Raw genomic sequence first — 20,399 nt, forward strand, 5'->3', positions numbered from 1 at the left:
CACACTGTAGTTGCTTCGTCCATCCATCCATCCATCCATCCATCCACCCATCCATCCATCCATCCATCCGTCCATACATCCATTTATTCATTCATTCATTCATCCATCCATCCATCCATCCATCCATCCATCTATCCATCCATCCAACCAACCGGTCGTCGTCATAGACTTTGTAAGGGTAGAGAACGCGTACAGGCAGTTAATCAACAGACGAGCCAAAATCCAAGGGTAGGGTGTATGTCTCTCTCTCTCTCTCTCTCTCTCTCTCTCTGTCTGTCTGTCTGTCTGTCTGTCTGTCTGTGTCTCTATCTCTCTCTTGCTCTTCGATTCGTGTATCCCAGTGACGCGTAAGTACGTCTGTCTATACACGTAAAAGTCCATTTACGAGCGTTCATATGGGTAGCACACCGGTGTACGACGCGTGCCCATGAAGACCCAGATGCTATTTGGAGCAATCCGTTGCTCATAAATCGTTGCCGAAGCTGCGAAACGATGCGAAAGCGCGTTCACCTTTCAAACGAGTTATGTATGTATGTATGTATGTATATATACGTATATGTATGATACAAGAGTACGCTTGTCGTTAGTTAATGTTCGTAGGTTGAGAGATATCTTCATTACTCTCTAGTTATATGGTAGCTTTTATTACAATAGAACGTAATGTATGTAGTAACGTTATCTACGAAATAAAATGTAAAGTTAATACGAAATAGGATAGTATTTATCGATTATCATTTCCAATTATTTCTCAATCTTCGGTTGGTTCAAATACTATAATTCGTTATCTTTCTTTCTCTTTAACTCATCCCCATTTACACTTTCTCGAATAACTATAGCTATATATGATGTTGTATACATATATGTGTACGTGTATACATATATATATATATATATATATATATATATATATATATAACTAGTTGTTTCATTCGATTCAATCGTACAATGTATCCACTGTTTCCGGCACGATTCGAAAGATAGAATCCAAGAAAAGATAGATTTATCTCAAAGAGTATCTCTTTATTTTGTTACACGAGCACCCATTGAAAACGTTTCTTGGTATCCTACATTATAATAGACGAAGGGGCTGAATACAGTTTGGATTATTAAATGCAACATCGCGTTTACTCGCACGCTATCGAGCATTTCTTTTATTCTTCCTACGAAAGGATACGAAAGCATCGACGGAACATAAATGGTTCAGGAAAAGAGAGAAAAAGAAATATATTACGATAGAGAGAAGGCCAGGTGCATACCTATATCCCTTTTGGAAGTATCGCGTCACGTATCGATAAGTCCTAATATTTATGTTACGCACTTTGCGCTTTCGACTTCGAGGAGCGTCATCTCCATACTATCTTTTCCTTTTACAACATTGTCGTCGTCGTCGTCGTCGTCGCCATCGTCATCCATCGTTCGTCCCTGCGAATTCACGAGCCGCCGTAGTCGCGAGCAAATATTTACGGAGACCATCGACGAATCGATGCCGGTGTATCCGCCTTCATGCTCCAACGCAAATCCTCCCTTGTTGGGGCACTGACCGCGAGAGGAACGAGCGAGCAAACGAGTGAGTGAGCGTACGAGCGAACGAGCGAGCGTGAGAGAGAGAGAGAAAGAGAGAAAGAAGAGAGAGAGAGAGAGAGAGAGAGAGAGAGAGGAGGGATAAAAAAAATAGGTGCCGCGAAAATCGATGCTACAACCCGTTTAACGCTGCATCGAGCAAACTCTCTCGCAAAGTAGGCTCGATAATATCGATAACTAACCATCATCAAGAAAACCGAACGTGAAAAAAATTAAAAAAAAAAAAAAAAAAAGAAGAAAAAAGAGACAGATAAAAAAGTAAAGAAAAAGAAAACAAATTTTTCTCGCAAATCCTTGTCTAACTTTTATAAATGAAAAACAAGCAACCGTCGAAAGTTCGATTATCTCGATCGTCCGTGCTCGCCTCGTTAATCAGACTTTCCTATTGTCGAAAGTGATCGTCTCGTTCCTCTTTACGCTTTCCCTTCGAATAATGTCAGACAATCCTTTTCTCTTAATCTCTCTCTCTCTCTCTCTCTCTCTCTCTCTCTCTCTCTGTTTCTCTTTCTCAATTCGTTACATATTTTCCACGGGTTGGGAATTACAACAAGTATTATGGATTAAACGAATCCTATACAAACGTGTACGTCGATAACGCTCGCGTAGTAATTAACGTCGAGCTCGAAATTACGTGTATTTCTGTATACATCTCGGTAATATTCAACGAATGTTTTAAATGTCATAGAAAATTAGACGACCGCTACGCTACGATACTTCGAATCGAGTTTAACACGCTCGGGTCGTAATTTAAGAACAATGAACAGGGTCGAGCATGCTTTATTCAGGGCGCGCTAATGTGACGTCAGAAAGGCAAAATGTGAGAGATTTCTATTTCGAGATTTATCGCTTCGCGAGTAATTTCAAAATCTTACGTTTACATCGTCAAAAATTCATTGAAGAGAAAATAAAAGTATTTCATTGTCGTCCGAAAATTATCGAGGATCGGATAAATTTTTTAATTATCGTATTGACACATTAAATTAACTCGTATAACACGTTCTGGATATGCTGGTAAGTAGCTACCTACATATATATATATAGAAGAGATTTTCTCTTTTTATTTCTCTCTCTATCTCTATCTCTATTTCTCTCTTCTTATCTGTTAAATTATACAACTAGATATTTTTACTAAAACCATCAGCAGATACGCAAACATACTAAATGCAAGCATATACCTAATACATGTGGATAGCTTCTATCCACCAACCAGGAAAGTGATTAAGCTTTTCGCAGCGGAAAACCTGCCTACTAATTGAAAAATTGAGTTAGGTATTTGCGGAAACGTACGGTCTATGTATACGAAAGAAAGGAGTAACTAAAAAGGCCATCAACAACAGCCAATCCATTGCGGTCGAGAGATCGAATACAGAAAACTATGTATCTACTAAACGCGTAAATCATTCCTTTTTTCTTCTTCTTCTATTATCTTTTATTTTTCTTTTTTGTTGTTTCTTTTTTTATATTTTCATCAGATTCACGCATTTCATTAAATCCGATCGATTTTTATATTAGCTTATTCTACGGTCTGAATCAAAAATCTCGCCATTTTTGGTTAAAAAATATTGCGGCGAGGGAAGGAAATAAACTGACAAAAAGTTAGGTATATCCGAAACGGCACGATAGGTGAACAATTGCAGTTTTGGAAAAAAAGAAAAAAAAAAAAAAAAAAGAAAAAGAAAAACGCGTAAATACCGCGAAAAAATGTCAACCTTTTTCAGCCTCGACCTGAACAATACGTGCCCCGCACGATTACTTCTGAAACGAATCGAGAAAAAACGACATTCCGATGCACCGAAAAAGCAAATAAAATACGTCTAGATAAACATGCAAATCGAGATCCGATATTGTTCGTACCTCTGCTCTTTCTTTCTTCTCTCTCTCTCTATATATATGTGTGTGTGTGTGTGTAGGATAGATATAAATTTTTTCCTTTACTTCACGATTTATAAAGATGACACATAAGCTCGTACATCATATATTCTTTTGAAATTCTAAAAAGAAAAAATCTGATTTTTTCAATACGACGGAATATCAATTATTGCGGATGAAACGATACTACTAATCATAAAAATGTATACGATAATAATCATGAAAATTTTACAGATTTATCACCGGAGTGAAAAATAATTTTAATATCATTTATATGTGCTTGGAATGATAAGACTGAAAATTAAATCGATTTAATTATATATATGTGTGTGTGTGTGCGCGCGCGCATGTATGCTTGTGTGTATATACAACTACTTTATCTCACTTTTCCTAATAAAAAATGCAACACCTTAGATCTCTATAGAATTGAAATATATAAAACATGCCTCGTGAAATAGAACGTGAGTCGTTTTTTGAAGAAATAAAAAAAAAAGAAAAAGAAGAAAATAGGAAAGGAAAAAGATGCACACACACACACACACACACACACACACACACACAGAAAGAGATAGAGAAAGAGAGTATAACAGGGTGCATCTGGCTTGTGTACACGAAACGCCGAAGGCGTCGAGAGAGAAGCAGGAAGATACTGCCTGTAAAGCTTACTAGAAATACTTTTGAGAATATAGGACACGTGTTCGTCCTTCGACAGGAAACAAGATTCTCTTCTCTCCCTTTGGCTGTTTCCACGACAATTAATTGCTAAGCTACGTACGTACATACATACATATATATATATATATATATATATATATATATATATATATAAGTAAACTCGCGCTACTACTACTACTACTACTACTACTACTACTACTACTGCTACTACTACTACTATTATTACTGTTTCTAGATGCTACTTCCATCGTAGCAAAGGATTCGATGACTAACTGTAGACACGTGTACGCCCTTCTAAACGATATGCGGCGTCTGCTTTCCTTCTACGTAATCGTTGGATAAGATTTTCGAACGAGAGCGTAACGAATTCAATCCAATCAGAGAATTCAATCCCTCCTTCTTCGCTAAAGCCAATTCTGGCGAAGAAAGAAATCCGAAGACGAATAGCTGAGCCAAAGAAAGAAGCGATTCGAGACTGTACGGGGTGAGAATGGAGAGAAAGGGGAGAAAGGATTGAAGTGGAAGCCTTAGACACCGAGACGAAGAAAAGAATTTAACGCTCTCCGTGAATTTCTTAGCCAAGCGAATCTGGCGAGACACGTCGTCGTTGTAGATTAGAGACAAACCAGCCAAGTATTTCCCTCACGATCGAACGTTTCCAATACCTTTTTCTCCTTTTTCGATCAAGGCCGCGATCGATAATTCTATACATTTTTTATGTTCCTCGTAAAATAAAATCTCATTTACTCTTTTTCTCCATCTATCTATCTATCTATCTATCTATCTATCTATCTATCTATCTATCTATCTATCTATCTATCTATATATCTGTCTATCTCTTTCTCTCAAAAAAGAAAAAAAAAGAAAAAAAAGAAATGGAGGAACGTCAGAGTCCGTTGGACGCATTTGACGCGACGCGTCATTAAATTTTAACTCTGATCTCGCCGGGCCATGCCACGTCGGTCTGAAACGATAATCGATAATAAAGATCGACCTTAATTGTAACTGTTGAGTTCTACGATTACGAGAATTATTATTCACGCATATATTATTATCAATACGTCAAGAATATATATCATTGATAATGGAAATAAATATTTATTATTGTTTTTGTTCGTTGTGTGTCGAACGACTTTCATAAATAAATTTTCGTCCTATCGCGATCTTACGAAAGCGGATATATATTCAACTTTCTGTTAAAAAATATGAGACTAATTGTAAGCCATTTTTACGTTCCAGTTTCACGAAAAGCTTGATGACAACAAGAGAGTTTCTCGGTACCGTGTCCGTTCGGCGAAACAAACTAGCGTGTGTATTAAACGTAATTATACTTGGCTAATCCTAGCCGGGACAATAATTAATTACCTTACGTGCACAGCGACGTGCCAGTAACGCTCGTTTCACTCTTCTCGTCTTAACGAATATGCAGGCTTACAGAAAAGTTTAACATTCTTTTTTCGTTTTCTAATAATACGAATAAGAAAAGAAAAGAAATTTGGAAAATTAGTTAAAATACGAGATCTCCTAGAAATCATTTCATTTATCGTTCGATATTGAAGATAAAAAATAAGATATGATTGATCATCGAATTAAAAGTAGATATTTTTATCACAGAGAATTCGATATGTATCGGTAAAATAAAGTCTCATTATTTTTTAATACTTTTATAATTGATATGACTATTACTTTAAAAATGTATTCCTCTTTCCTATAATAGAAGATTATACGGATCAAACTATTCTCTCTCTTTTTCTCTTCCTTTCTTTCTCTCTCCGTTGCCTCATAAAAATTTTTCTTCTCTTTCCTTCCATATCGGATATGTTTCATCAACTCATGCATTACTCTGAATGATCTACCATTTTATCGTGTAGCTATTATAAATTCCTTTTTTCTTCCTCTGCACGTAAATTTTTACGAGATCCCTAGAAACGTTCGTGTAAATAAGACGTTGCAATGAAGTTGTAAAAAAGATGAATAACCGTCTTGTGTCCTTTCAAAGGCCGTGGCGACTGAAAGGTGAATAAAGTATTTCATTTATAAAACACTAAAGAGAAAGTTCAGAAGATAGTGAGAGAAAAGAGAGAGACAGAGAGAGAGAGAGAGAGAGAGAGAGAAAGAATGAAAGAAAGAGGTAGACGGCCTCTTCTTTAGATACAAGGAGGAAGACGAGTTTCTTTTTCGAACGTGCTTTTACCAAAGGAAGCTTAGAAAAGTAAGTCGACGGGTTTTCTTTCCTTAAAGCAGCCCGCATGCGGTATAACGATGGCAAGTTTTGCATGGCCGCATTGCAGTGTCTGGAAATGATACAAGTTTGAAAATATTTATTATTTGTGTAATCGATAAACAAGGCTGGACACCTTTACACAATCTCTATACGTAATATTCTCAACAATTTCGAATGAAAATCTTCGATCGATTATGCTTATAGAGAAAAAAAAAAAGAGTAAAAAATATATTGCAATATAAAAAGACGTACATCTTTAAAACTATATAATATCTATTAACTTACGATTAAATATACCCTTCCATAAAAACGATGAATATCTCAAAGTTAAATGAACAACTGGTGCCTACGAAGAAAATATTCTTGCTATTTTCTTTTTTGTCATTTTCTTTCGATGTCATTTAGTTTTTCTTTTCTTTTCTTTTTTTTTTTTTTTTTTTCTTTGGCGAATAAAACGACAAAACGCGAAACTTACGTACGTACGTACATTCGTGCCTTTTCTATCGAGCATAGACGCACGAAGAAGTATTCGAACAATTTTCGTAATTCACTAACCAAAGGAGGCCTTACTTTGAATGCGCCAAAATTCCTATGCGTCTACAAAGTAGTAGTAGAAGAAGAAGAAGAAGAAGAAGAAGACGACGGTAGATGAAAAAAGATCGTCACACAACTGGGTCATGGATCACGTGCTCGAAAGAGTGCAAGTGCACTCTTAGCCCGAGGAAAATAGACTCGATCTCCTGCTTCCCTTTCTCTCGTTGAGTTCCCTTTATTTTTGTCGATGATTAGAGAAGAGGATGGAGGACGTGAAGACACGGAAAAGAAAAGAAATAAGGTATGTTCCTACCAAATGGTTCTTCTGCTTTTTTTTTGTTTTCTTCGCCATCGTTATAAAGTTTCGAATAAGTTCGCGATAATTAAACATCCGCTTAATTGTTACTCTATCGCTGCGATAATTATTTCGTGTATTGACGTATCATTCTCTCTTTCTCTCTCTTTCTCTATATATCTTTTCTCTCTCTCTCTCTCTCTCTCTCTTTTTTTTTTGATGCAAAGTAGTTTTCTTGGAAAGGAACTCAGAGTATCGCAACGTCCTTGAAAGACCGAGCATCAAACGAGGACACTTGTGAATGAGATTTCAAGGATTTATCGTCGCGTCCTTCCACTTCCGGTCATTCGTTGAATAATCGATTCGATGAGAGAGAGAGAGAGAGAGAGAGAGAAACAGAGAGGATGCAAGCTCCTTTCTTTTTCAAGAAGAACGTGGGAGCTGCGACGCGGAGATAAGAAAACGAAAAATCTTCAATGGAAAAATGAGAAAGAAGAAAAAGGAAGAATGGAAAAGTCGCTTGAATATTAATTTTCTTTTGTAAGAAAACTGAAGCAAGCGATAGATAGCAGATAATATTTTTCTTAACGGAAACGGGAAGGGTTCAGATCGTTCTAACGGGAAACTCGTTTTTGCAAGGTACTTAAGTATCCGACGATCATAACGTACGGTAACTTTAACGTAACGTGGATAATAATTGTGCGTTAACGCTGTACAATGCAACATGCGTGTCTCTTTCACGTCAGAGCGTCAGAACGTTTTTACGAGAGATATAAATTCGGAGTTAATCAAAACACGATTGTCTTGTTTAAAGTCTAAATTCTAAAGTGGCCATCTTACTTGCTTCACGTCTAGACGGGCGCTGTCTAAATAAACACAAACATAACGTTTAACGACCTTCACCGGGAGAGATCTTAAAATTATTGTATACACAACAATCAATTAACAGACGCCACAGGAGAGCCACGAAGGAAAAGAGAAAAGAGAAAGAAAAAAAAAAACGTTTCGAAATAATTATATATTTTCTAAAATTATTCGAAGCGCTTAATCGTGTGTCGATCGAAGCAAGTAGTGTTCGTTTAAGCAGTGTTCGATTAAAAAAAAAAAAAAAAACGTTAGTAAAAGTATCTATCCTATAAACCTTTAACACGCACCTTGAAACTTCTACGCAATTATGTACGTATCTCGCGACAAAGAATCGAACGAAGTAAATAACCGTTTCGTCATCGCGTTGATTCTTCCATTCCGTTATTTGTTTCTACTCTTTCATTTTGTTGCTTTTACCGAGGTAGATCCCTAATCAAGAAACTTATCCGTTCGGCCATCTTCTTCTTATCTCTATCCATTATACTATCCTTTTGCTTTTCTCTCACAATCTTGTTTAATTCGTTGAAGGAAGGAAAAGATGAGGAGGACAAAGAGAAGGAGGATGAAACAGAAACCGAACGTAGAAGAAGGATAAGAGGGAATAGATAGTAAATAAATAAACTTAAAAAATATAACAGAAAAGAAGGGGGAAAAAAATACAAGGAAAGAAAAAAGCAGATCGTTCGTAACAAGGTCCGTGCCTGAGATGCTCGCTTCTCTGTTCGATCATCGTGTTAATGCTACGACGAATGAGCACACGAGGCGCGCAACACGATAAAGACGAGCATATAGTCCTGACTATATTAAAGCCAATCGATTTTTTTCTCCGGTTACGCTGACTGGAGATCTAGTCGATAGAAATAAACGAGCGTGGCTATTATAAAAAGAAACGAAAAGAAAAGAAAAAGGATGGGAATGCTACGAGCAAGAAAACGAGACGAACGATACGCTCGTCTTTCCATCGCCACCGATCAAACAAGTGGATTCCATCGTAGCTCTCATCACGAATCCAATACGAAGCGGAATCGAAGCGTTGATCGATCTTTCGCTCCTTCTTCTTTACTTTTGTCTTTACTTTTTTTCCCCTTCCTTCCTTCCTTTCTTCCTATCTTCTTTCGATTTATCAGCATAACAATCTCATCCCTCGTTGATAGCACCAAGTATAATCCACTGACCGACAGACGGACGCACTTTCTTCTTTGTCGAAAATTAAGGAAAAAAAAAAAAAAAAAAAAAAAAAAAAGGAAGAAAGAAGAAAAGAAAAGAAATAGAGAATAAAATCACAGTTATAACGACAGAATTATCGACGAACTATACGAACATAATATAAAAACGTTGCTTTCGAGGTTAACACTTCGCCTACGGCGATCGCGTTTTTCTTTATCAATCGATCCTTATCGAATCTACGAACTTACAACTTTTTCTTGTTTTCTTTTTTTTTTTTTTTCTTTCTTTTCTTTTTTCCTTGACAACGAAAAACGGATAAAATGTAAGTTGGAATTGTTTTTTTTTTTTTTCTTCTTTTTTTATTAATCCGAATTCAACACGATTTCGTTCGATTGAGATAAACGATATAATAATTTTCAAGTCAAGAATGATAAGAATCGTTCGACGTGATACAAAGCGAAACGAATAATTGTGTATTGTTGTGAAAAATATGATACTCGACGGAACTCGAAACACGCGGCACCGAATCCAAAACTATACTGACCACTCCCGCGCTGTCGCTCGCGTGTACACGGAGAACCGAACGTAGCGCCATCGCTCGACCAAACCTCGAACTAACTGCCGTCAAGCCTGCTCGCACGCTCGTTGCTTGCTTGTTTTTCTACCTTCCCCCACCACTCTTCAAGTATCTAATCCCCACTCCGTAAGAACGGATTTTAGAACGGGTGTTTCGATATTCTCGTTTCTTTTTCTTTTTTTTTTTTTTTGCCATTTTTCATTATAAAAAAGAATCTACCATACGAATTACAAATTATTTTGCAACGTCTGAACAAAATTATCGTCAATCTTTCAATCGCCTAACTTTTTTTCCTTTCCAAATCCCTTGCGATTTTTGTAACCTTTCTTTTTTTACACAAAAAGAAAAAAAAAAAAAAAAAGAAAAGAATCACATTTTATAATCCCAATGCAATTTGACGTGATCATTTCTCCAACCATTGCAGAAAAATTTCGTATCGTCGTAACTTCAGAAGCAAACATTTTCGATCCCATATTCTATGAACATTTTCTACTTGTATAAATCCCTGGAACTTATTCCCAAAGTTTGTATAGACTACTCAGTTATACCAGGTGTATGTATATATATGTGTATGTGTGTGTGCGTATAGGTATATAGAAGAATAGTAAAAGAAAAAGAAAATATACGAAGGCATTCGAGATTCTTCTAGCACCTTTTACCGTTTTCATATTCTCTTTCGAGTGTGCGACTCGAGCACCCTTTCACGCGCTACTAGAATCGCGAACGCGAGGCAATTAAAAGAGCGATTAAGCGGATGCTGGCGTAACGAAGGAGGGTCACTCCCAAGGTCGCTGCACCGTAATACTGTAAATTTCCTTCAGACACGTATATTGTTTTAAATTGATTCCCTTCAGAGGAAGCGATACTCAACCGGGAATGGCTTCCTTTTTTTTCTATGCACACAACGTCATGAGAAATTAGGGGGAAGAGAGAAACATAAGCGAACTCTACATAAGCGATTCAATGTCTACGTATATGTATACATATATGTATATGAATATAATCCGAAATTATACAAACAATAAGAATTTCGAACGATATCGTTTCTTTCATTACACAAGATTATAATAACAAGAAAAAAAAAAGAGCTTACTAATTAAACCGATTTCCTTTAAATCGGAGAAGGACCGAACAATTAGCGTGCTGTATGAATCGACTATTATTTTTCTACATTACAAGGCCGATTTTCGATCGTAAAAATTCTTACGGTTAAATGTTAACGAGCCCAAAGAACGTTTCCTGCTTTTGTCTTCTAACGGACGCAGAATGGAGATTAAACGAAATATCATTGTTGCTGTTACTACTATTACTATTATTATGTTTGTTTGTTACTATTATTACTATTATTATTATTATTATTATTATTATTATTATTATTAATTATAACGAGACAACGAGATAACAAGATGGCTTTTGATTGCCGTAATTGCGACGAATGAAAGGAGGAGGAGAAAGAGATGGAAGATCATCCTCGTAAAGTTGCGACAATTGATTCGTGTAGGCATTAGACTTGCATCCAGACAAACTCGCGACGACCAAAACAAATAACAAAAAAATATAATTATCGCGCATATTCAAGTATGTACAATATATTTACGTGGATACGTATATACGATGCTTATTAAAGATAAAAACGAGGACGGTTAATTATCGAATCGATATTATCGGAGAAGAAGTACGTATGTATATGCGGTATCATAATTTGGTGTACGCCTCTTGAATTTGCTCTCGATCATGACGTCATAAAGAAACATTTTTATACCATAACTCAAATAATCAGAAAGTTTTGTTGATAACTAGTGTTAACCTTTCGCGGAAAAGGCACGCATATTGGTATTTTGTACCAGGCACGAACACGATCGACGCGTTAATGGAGAGACCATTCTATACATATATAGTTATATATATATATATATATTTACTCACATATATGTATGTATATATGTATGCCAGGAACTAGTTTTCTAATATAAATAACGATTGAAATACTTGTTCTAAATAATCTCTTCTTGACCGCGAAATGCGTTCTATATCTCGACATATTTCGAACGACTAAACACATCTATCGAATATCGTTCCTGTCTCATCCAACATGAAATTATAGAAATGAGAAAAAAAAAAAAGAAAGAGAAGACGAAGAAAAGGAAAACGAAGACGAATACGAACGTTTCGGAATATGATCGATCGAAATAAATATTATCGATTTAATTAGAAAAGAGACTCGATTAGTCAATCGTGCGATTTTATCCGAATTATCTCATCCAACGTGAAATTATAAAAATAAGAAGAAAAAGAAAAAGAAGACGAAGACGAAAACGAAGATCAACGTTTCGAAATATAATCGATCGAAATAAATATTATTGATCTAATTAAAAAAGAGACTCGATTAGTCAACCGTACGATTTTATTCAAACTATCTCATCCAACGTGAAATTATAAAAATAAGAAAAGAAAGAAAAAGAAAAAGAAGATGAAGACGAAGATCAACGTTTCGAAATATGCTCGATCGAAATAGATATTATTGATCTAATTAAAAAAGAGACTCGATTAATCAATCGTGCGATTTTATCCAAACGATGAGATACTTCCGGTTCCGTTCGTCTCACCTTTCGCGGGCGTAGAGCAATCGAGTGAAGTCAAGCCGCTTGGAAGCGTTAATCTTGCCTCTAGGCAAAGGGTTCCGTACTTTTCCTCCTCCTCCTCCTTCTCCTCCACCTCTTTCTCTTTCTCCCTCTCTTCTACCACCGTCTCTAGTAACCACGAAATTGATCCTGACCACGCGTATCGACGTGGGTCGGCGAGTCATGCGTGAAAAAGCTAAAAAAGGGAGCAGCCGATGTTCGAACATACGTATTTCTTTACAGACGAACACACCGTCAAGGAAATATCCCGTAATAGATTATAATTCGGCAGTGAATTTAAAATACGTTATGATCGATAAATTAGAGGAAATTGTATCCTACTAAAAATCATAGGGTGCATCATTTATTTATCAAGATTAATCCTCTGATATTGTTTTTACGACTTTCTCGATAGTATTCCAATTTCGTCCGACCGATGGAATATAATGGTCTTTTTATGTAAGATGTCTATGTATGTGTGTGTGTACGTATGTATGAATATACGTACGTACATCGATTATATATCGCGCAGAGTCTTCACGGATCGTTCCGTTATACCTCGAGTATATACCAACATACATACATACGTGCATAACGGCGAATATATAAATAACAATTACATACATACGTGCATAACGGCGAATATATAAATAATAATTTTTAAGAAAAAAGGAAAAAGAAAAAGAAAGAAAAAGAGAAAGAGAAAAAGAGAGACAGAAAAAAAAGATAAGAGAAAGATAAAGAAATATGTTTCCGTACGTTTTTTGAAATAATTCGGGTTAAGAATTTAATAAGACGAAAGAGGACTGCCGTTCTCGTAGAATTTAAATTAAGAATTCGAAAATAAAAGGCTGAGATATAGCAAAAGACTTGCAAGATGATGATGTGCAGTAAGGCCAACGCGTGCATATATTACGCACATTCTTTTCTCTCTCTCTCTCTCTCTCTCTCTCTCTCTCTCTTTTCCTTCCTCTCTTACTATCCTTCTTTAGTTCAAGCCTATGTACTCGTATTATCTACATATGGGCAAGCGAACCAATCAGAGAGCAGGTGCCAAAGACCGATATGAAAAGAGACGATGTTTTCAATGAGAACATCCTATATATGTATGTACATGATACGTATATATCTATACATGGATACATACATACGTAGATATTTCTGTATGCGTCCTTTATGCGAAGCATTCACGTGTTGGCACGTGTACTCTCCCGCATTCCGATCAATATCGATTAATATCAATCGACTCATGTAACATCCTGATAATCTATCTTATGTTAATACCGAATTCAGGAAAGTTCCGGTCCCACGGAAATTATGATGCAACGCGTGCATCATTATGTTTCACAAAAGGGATATTGCATTAACGATGGATACTATATATTCACGCGTGTAATTTCAATACTTTCAAAGTATACATATATCCTTTGTATCTATTATATTATAACGTGCTTGATGAATGAGAAATCGATATAATGATATTACGAGATATATTTCATACGGAAAGCCCTTTACACGTAATTAATTTGACGAGCAACATTGGTATTACCAACATTACTAATACTTATAGAATTGAAAATGGATTACTATTTATTGAAATTTTACAATAGAATTATAGTATCGGTGAAATGTTTCAAATAATTGTTAAATCATTCCAATCAAATCTATTCGTTGGATTGCATTTCTAGTATATTATATGCTAATCAATGATTATTATTAATTAGATATATAAAATCAAATCTAAAAACATCGATGGAAAAATTCTAATGGTGATTAAGTTGTAATACATGTATCGCGAAGCTTTAGGTGTTGATACATATATATTGCAGTAGTATCTCGAGCATGATCTAACAGAGGTACGGGTCCATGGACGCTAAATACAAGCCACAGCTTCTCACCCTAGCTATGATGAGCTCTCACGTACTCTCATCGTTGTCGTGTTGGTACACACCTTTCACGACGATGCCCGACGACGACGACGACACACGAACGAAGATGGCTCGTCGTGACTCTGTAGAGGTGCCAGATATCGACCTGCCTACTGTCTAGACTCTAGACCTTAACCAGAATATGCCAGGCAGCCTATACACCGCTACCACCATCACTGATACCGTTACGAAACTTGCTACTTTTTTCTTTTTCTTCTTTTTTGCTCCCACCATTTTATTTATTTATTTTTTCCTTCTTTTCTTTTCTTTCTTCTTTCCTACGTGCACGCGCCGATGCACTCGAACGCGGTAGAGCAAGACGACGTGTGGGGCGCCCCGTAAGCGGGAAAACGACTTTTTAAATATATTTTCTCGCTGAAAAATCTCGTGAATTTCCCTTACATTTGTCAAGTGAGTATTCTCTTTTTTCGTCTTCTTCTTCTTCTTCTTCTTCTTCTTCTTTTTCTTTTTTCCTTTTACGCGAAAGGACGAAAGGAACGAAACGTTCGTTTATTAGCACACTCTTACCGTTTTTTCGTCTCTCCCACGGTAGATGCATTCCGTGAAAATGCTTTTATGCTTTTACAACGGAAAGGATGCTTTTCGTTCGTCGAAAGAACTAGGAAAAAGAGAAAAAAGACGGTCGTTTTCGAACAAAAGAACGGATTCCGTCGAGAAAGTTATTAAGTCCAAAAGAGAGAGAGAGAGAGAGAGTAGGTGGAACGTTTCGTCGACGATTTTTTGGTAGAAAAATATCGGACCAGTACATATACGTATATACCTAAGCATATATGTATGTATGTACGAAAAGCAAGTTTTCACGCTTCTCTACGTTATGCCGCTGGGCGATTTTCCTCGAACGAGATAGCCACAGGCAAGCAGGGATATAACGACGTATTACGACCCGCAGACAATATATATCATCCCTACGGGTATATGAACATACCCCGACGAGAGGATACGATGAGTCCTAGGGGATGCAGATGGCCAGCACGTGCCTCGACTCGGATATTAGGACTCGAAGAGGTTTCCCTGGGATTTTATGCTTTTATACACCGAATCGCGTGTAGATATATGTATTAACGCATAAATACATACATAGACAAGTACGACGATAGCATCATCGTTGTTATTTTCTTTTTCGAAATATATCTAGCTCCTTCCGAAGGAATAAGCTCTTCTTCGTTGAATTTTCAAAGGTATAAAAGTATCCGCCATTTAGTTGACGACGAAACACAACTAATGAGCTTAGAAAAAGCACAGCCATTCGTACGTCTTCGATTTCTCCGAAACAACCTTTGTGCGAGTTCGGTCGATTGGTTATCTTACTTTAAAGGATTTAATCGATTTAATCGAGTCTAGCCAATAAGGATTCTTAACTTTCGACGTCGGAACATCGATAAATTTCGTAGAACGCCAAAAGCATCATAACTTCCCTTCGAAGTGACCCATTGAATTTCGAATTAAGAGACTTCGAGGGGGTCTCGAGCAGTTTCTACACGCGGGAAACTCAACGCTGCGCCGAGTATTCTTTCTTCCTTTTCTTTCCCTTCTCTTCGTTTTCTCTCTTTCTCTCTCTCTCTCTCTCTCTCTCTCTCTCTCTCTCTCTCTCTCTCACACTTTTTCTCTCTTCTTCTTCTCCTTTTTTTTTCTTTTTTTTTTTTTTTTATACATCGAGCAAGAGGAAAGCGAAAGCGACGTCATAAAAGACGGCTTTGTGAAACTCGCTCCTACGAAAAGGGGCGCTGAGTTTTCTAAAGGCACTCGACCAACCTCTCGATTCTGGCAGCGTCTGTAAGAAGGTGCGGCGACTCGTTCAGAGATAAGCCATACAATTCTGCTAATAGCCGGTGTCGCTTGTTAAAGTACGTTCCTTCGCCTTGAACCGGTACATCCTATCTTCTTATCGATCTTTTACAATTCTTCGATATATGTACTTTGAGTAATTTTAATCATTTTATAATGATTATTTATTTCTTTTGCTTCTTTTTTTTTTTATTTTGTCTTCTTTTTTCCTTTTTTGTAAAATAAAAACCCTGTTGTAACATCCAAGAAACAACCCTTTTACTTTCGAAAATGATAGTGGTGCTATCTATGGAGCCACGATGATACATAAAAATGTATACAGTTTTCTATGTTATCCACCGTAAAAACTTCTTTATCTCCAGTTGATTATAAAACGATCTTCGTTACCGACGGTAGATTATTTACCGATATTCCTTTCTCGTAAATAAGAACGCGATGCATTAGTTGCACGGAAATATCGAAGAGTGTCACGGACGTATAAGTGAACACACTCGGTCGCGCTCATTACCGGACGTTCGTAACAGCACTTTACGTGGAACCTGTTTTACATGCAAATTAAAATCCACATTTATGATATTAATCGCGAATATAATATTTTAAACAAAATATTTATTAAAGTCTAAATAAAATATACCTTTTCTTTTTCTTTTTTTCGAACGCAAATCGTTTTATTCGATAAAATCTTCAGATACGACGTAAAGTTTTAATGGAAAATTACTCGAAAATCCTTAAAAAGAAAAAAAAAAAGAAAGAAAGAAAAGAAAAGAAAAAAAAATTATACATTTAATTTCCTTATCCAGAGAGAGCAGCATACAATGTAAAAATATAAATCGAACTTTCGAAGGTTTTTCGCGATGCCCTTCGCAAAGACCGGAATGCAAGTCATGGATGCCTAAAGGTGAAACCGAAACTGGAAATGCAACTGGAACTAAAACTGGAACTGGAAATGGAAGTGGAAGTGGAAGTAGAACTGAATCGAGCGAAGGAGCAAACGAATGGAGGGGGATTTTCTTTCGCGTCTCCTTCCGATTTCAGGCGGGTTCCTTTGGCCCGGAAATAACGCGCCAAATCGATTCGAGAAACTACTCGGTGACTCGAACGTGTGTCAGAATATGACTTGGGTGACTCATTCGTCTAACCATGCAACATAGTTAATACGAGCGAAACCGTTCGTTCTCTTTATCCGATATCATCGTATTCGATTCTCGAGTCGTGTCGAAGACGTGAATGTGAACTTTCTGCAGTGGAGAGTTCGTAACGAGTGCACGATCTTATTTCATTCTTAATTATACGAAGTCTCGAAATTACGTACGTCATAATGTTCTAAAAATAACTAACTCTCCTTTGCTTTACGTCACATTATCGTTTTTTTCCTCTTTTTTCTTTTCTCTCTCTCTCTCTCTCTCTTTCTTTTTTTTTTATATTTTATTACATGTATATTATCATCGTCCCTTATAATCACGAGATATCGCAAGATGAAATGCGATAAATGGAACGGTCGGAGAATTTCAGAGAAGAAAAATTATGCAAATGGATGGTAAAACGCAACGAACGTAACGTTACCACAAAATTCATAGTACGCATTTCTCGAGAGAGAATAATACGGGCTTTCAGTATTCAGTTATTACGTAAAATGACGCGAATTCGATAATCGTAAGTGCGGGAAGCGATAGTGTCAGACGGAAGGATGTAAATTATATGCTGGCGATCACAATGGAACGATATCGATGTTGGACTAATTGGAAAAGCTAGCGCTCCCTTGTTCGCTTTACACTTTACAGTATGATAGCGTTACACCCATCGACGAAACTATTTAATGCCGATCAATGGCCGCGGCAATAATTCAAGTACCTAAACGTACGATTAATAATTCGAAATAATATCGTAGAAGGGTCACGATGGTTCGATCGTTCGCGTTGTTAACGCTCTTTCGAGAGAAGAAAAGAGAAAAGAAAAAGAGAAAGAAAACGTATCTCGCACACATAATTTCTCGGTAATGTAGTTTTATGGAGAATCTCTCGGATCCTCCCATAGAAAAACAATTTTCTTATACGGACAGAAGAGAAGAGTTATCTTGCGGTTGGAAATGCGTTTCGACATCTACGAAGCGAACAAAATCGCTCTATAATCAAACTCCCTCCCCTTCTGAACCCTCCTAAGAAAAAGAAGAGGAAACGGTATGAGTACAGATAATGATTCCATCGAACAAGAGAAGAAAAGCATTTTCCTGAAAGGTTTTTCATCGGATAAGAGTAGTAACGTTAAGAGGAAGATCGCGGACCATGCGGTCCTCGATCCTGATCACGATTCTGAGTAAGTAAGTAAGTAAGCAAGTAACTACGTAAATGCCGTTTGAAGCGAACTCGGAACGAGCTCGAACCTAGCAGAACGAGATATGCACCGGTCGACAAACGCAATAAGTCGTCGGTCGAGTAGCAACTTTCTAGCCCGCGGCTTCTCGCGGAACACGACTCGCTTCTTCTCAGGCTCCTTTAATAGACCGTACATCCATGCGAGTGGGGGCAATCGAAAGAAGAGAAAGAGGGGGAAAGGAGAGAGAGGATGCAGAACGTATCCCCTCACACGCTAACCGTATCTACCAATAACGTAACTACTTACACGGGAGATCGATTCCTTCGAAAAAGGACGAAGGAAACGCGCGAAGAAAAGATGAAAAAGGACCACCGGACACGAAAGAATCGAATCCATTTCGTTCTCCTTCGGACGAGATCTACCGAACAATAAACTTCAACAATTTTCAATAAAAAAAAAAGAAACAGAAGAGATTCTGAAGCGTCAGATAAGAATCGGTAGGACCAGTACGCGAATCCATTGAGCACGAGAAACGCGTTCAAAGCGAGCAATTTTTTGAATGGAGACGAATGAAACTAGCGAAGGACCCTCCCTCTACCTTCTCTCTACCCTTTCTTCTTCTTCTTCTTTCTCTCTTTCTCTCTCTCTCTCTCTCTCTCTCTCCTAACTCTATCGAAAGTGGAACGCGTCGCTTCAAAACTACTCGGACTTGACACACATTTCGCAAACGAAGAAGAGGCCTTTAGAACAGAACCTACCCGACTGCGATTACGTCGACATTTTTTTTTCTACTACCAACCCTCCCCGCTCTCTCCCCCCACCTCTTTTTCTCAACCATTTATTTCTCCTCTTTTTCCTTTCATTATTATTTTTTTTCTTTTTTACTTTTCTTTTTTTTCCTTTTTCTTTTTTTCCTTTTTCTTTTTCTTTCATTTCTCTTTCTCTCTCTTTTTGTATTCAATTTTTTTTCTCCTTCTCCTTTTTTTTCTTCTTCTTCTTCTTCCCTCTCTCTCCTTCACTCTTCTCCCTCCCACGCCTTTCTTTCTCCTTTGTTCTTTCTCTCTTTCATACGAAAGAAACAAAGAGCTTTCGAGTAAAGCTCGAAGGTAAGTTCTCCCATTTAACTGTTCCTCTCGTTCAACGTTTTTTTTTTTTTTCATTGCAAAAAGCAGAACAAAAAAAAGGATAAAACAACAACAGTACCAACGTATAGCCAACTTTGGTTCTTGCGCGTTCGATAGCAGTAGCTCGTTTCGATCGACTTCGCTTTACTCTCGAGACATCTCCCTTCGGCATCGCTCGTAAATACGGTAAATGTACGCTTTTTCGTGCTTTCCTAGGTGGATTCCGTTAGTAGACGTTTCACGATGAACGAATAAAACGTAGGAAGGAATGTTAAAGCGACTCGTTTTGTCGCAACGGTTGAAACAACGAAACGTCCTGGAAAAGAAATCGTCTTTCTTTCACATGCCGTTTATCTTGACCCTTTTTTTTTTATTTTTTCAAGACGTAAGTCTTAATTATTATTTCTCTTGGTCCGGTACGTTCGAAGTATCGTAACGAAGTAACACGAGTTTCTCACGCGAAAATCTAGAGAGAGAAAGAAGAGAAAATCGACTCTTTCTATGATACAAATGATAAATCGTTTTTTTTTTTCTTTTTTATTATATTGACTCCAACGCGATTTTTAATTCAAAGAACTCGCATTTTTCATATCCCTCACAGAAATTCTTTTTTTCCGATAAAATGAGATAATATCACACCGTCCCTCTGCGAGATAAAATACAATCGACATACAACAGAATGTATTTTCGCTGGAATTAATGTTGATAAAATGATTAGATGCTTTTTATTTTAATAATAATCGGATAAAAGACTACTGATAAATGAGAGACAGATAGAGAGAGAGAGAGAGAGAGAGAGAGAGAGAGAGAGAGAGAGA

The 20,399-nt window shown here is 37.0% G+C and overlaps 2 protein-coding genes and 1 long non-coding RNA gene across 15 annotated transcripts in view; 1 reads left to right on the forward strand and 2 right to left on the reverse strand.

The window, feature by feature from the left end:
* LOC122631911 overlaps positions 1-20,399 on the forward strand; it is a 228,548-nt gene that overhangs the window by 190,705 nt on the left and 17,444 nt on the right. The gene's annotated exons all lie outside the window — the stretch shown is intronic.
* The window catches only part of LOC122631810 (rap guanine nucleotide exchange factor 2-like), a 117,610-nt gene that overhangs the window by 53,142 nt on the left and 44,069 nt on the right, over positions 1-20,399 (reverse strand). For 7 of the 13 annotated variants that reach the window (XR_006327770.1, XR_006327769.1, XM_043818012.1 and 4 more), the window contains exon 1: positions 9,121-9,253. The exons of 5 other annotated variants lie outside the window; for them this stretch is intronic. The gene's annotated coding sequence lies outside the window, so the exon portion shown is untranslated. Of the gene's footprint in view, positions 1-9,120; positions 9,254-20,399 lie in introns of those variants that run through there. One more of the 13 variants, XM_043817934.1, reaches the window with a different exon arrangement.
* Positions 16,008-16,909, reverse strand: LOC122631935. Its single transcript, XR_006327788.1, has 2 exons — positions 16,779-16,909; positions 16,008-16,683 (listed from the first exon to the last, which is right to left on the reverse strand). It is a non-coding gene; the product is annotated as an uncharacterized LOC122631935 (long non-coding RNA).

This window comes from Vespula pensylvanica, chromosome 1 (genome assembly GCF_014466175.1).
Source record: "Vespula pensylvanica isolate Volc-1 chromosome 1, ASM1446617v1, whole genome shotgun sequence".
NCBI lineage: Eukaryota > Metazoa > Arthropoda > Insecta > Hymenoptera > Vespidae > Vespula > Vespula pensylvanica.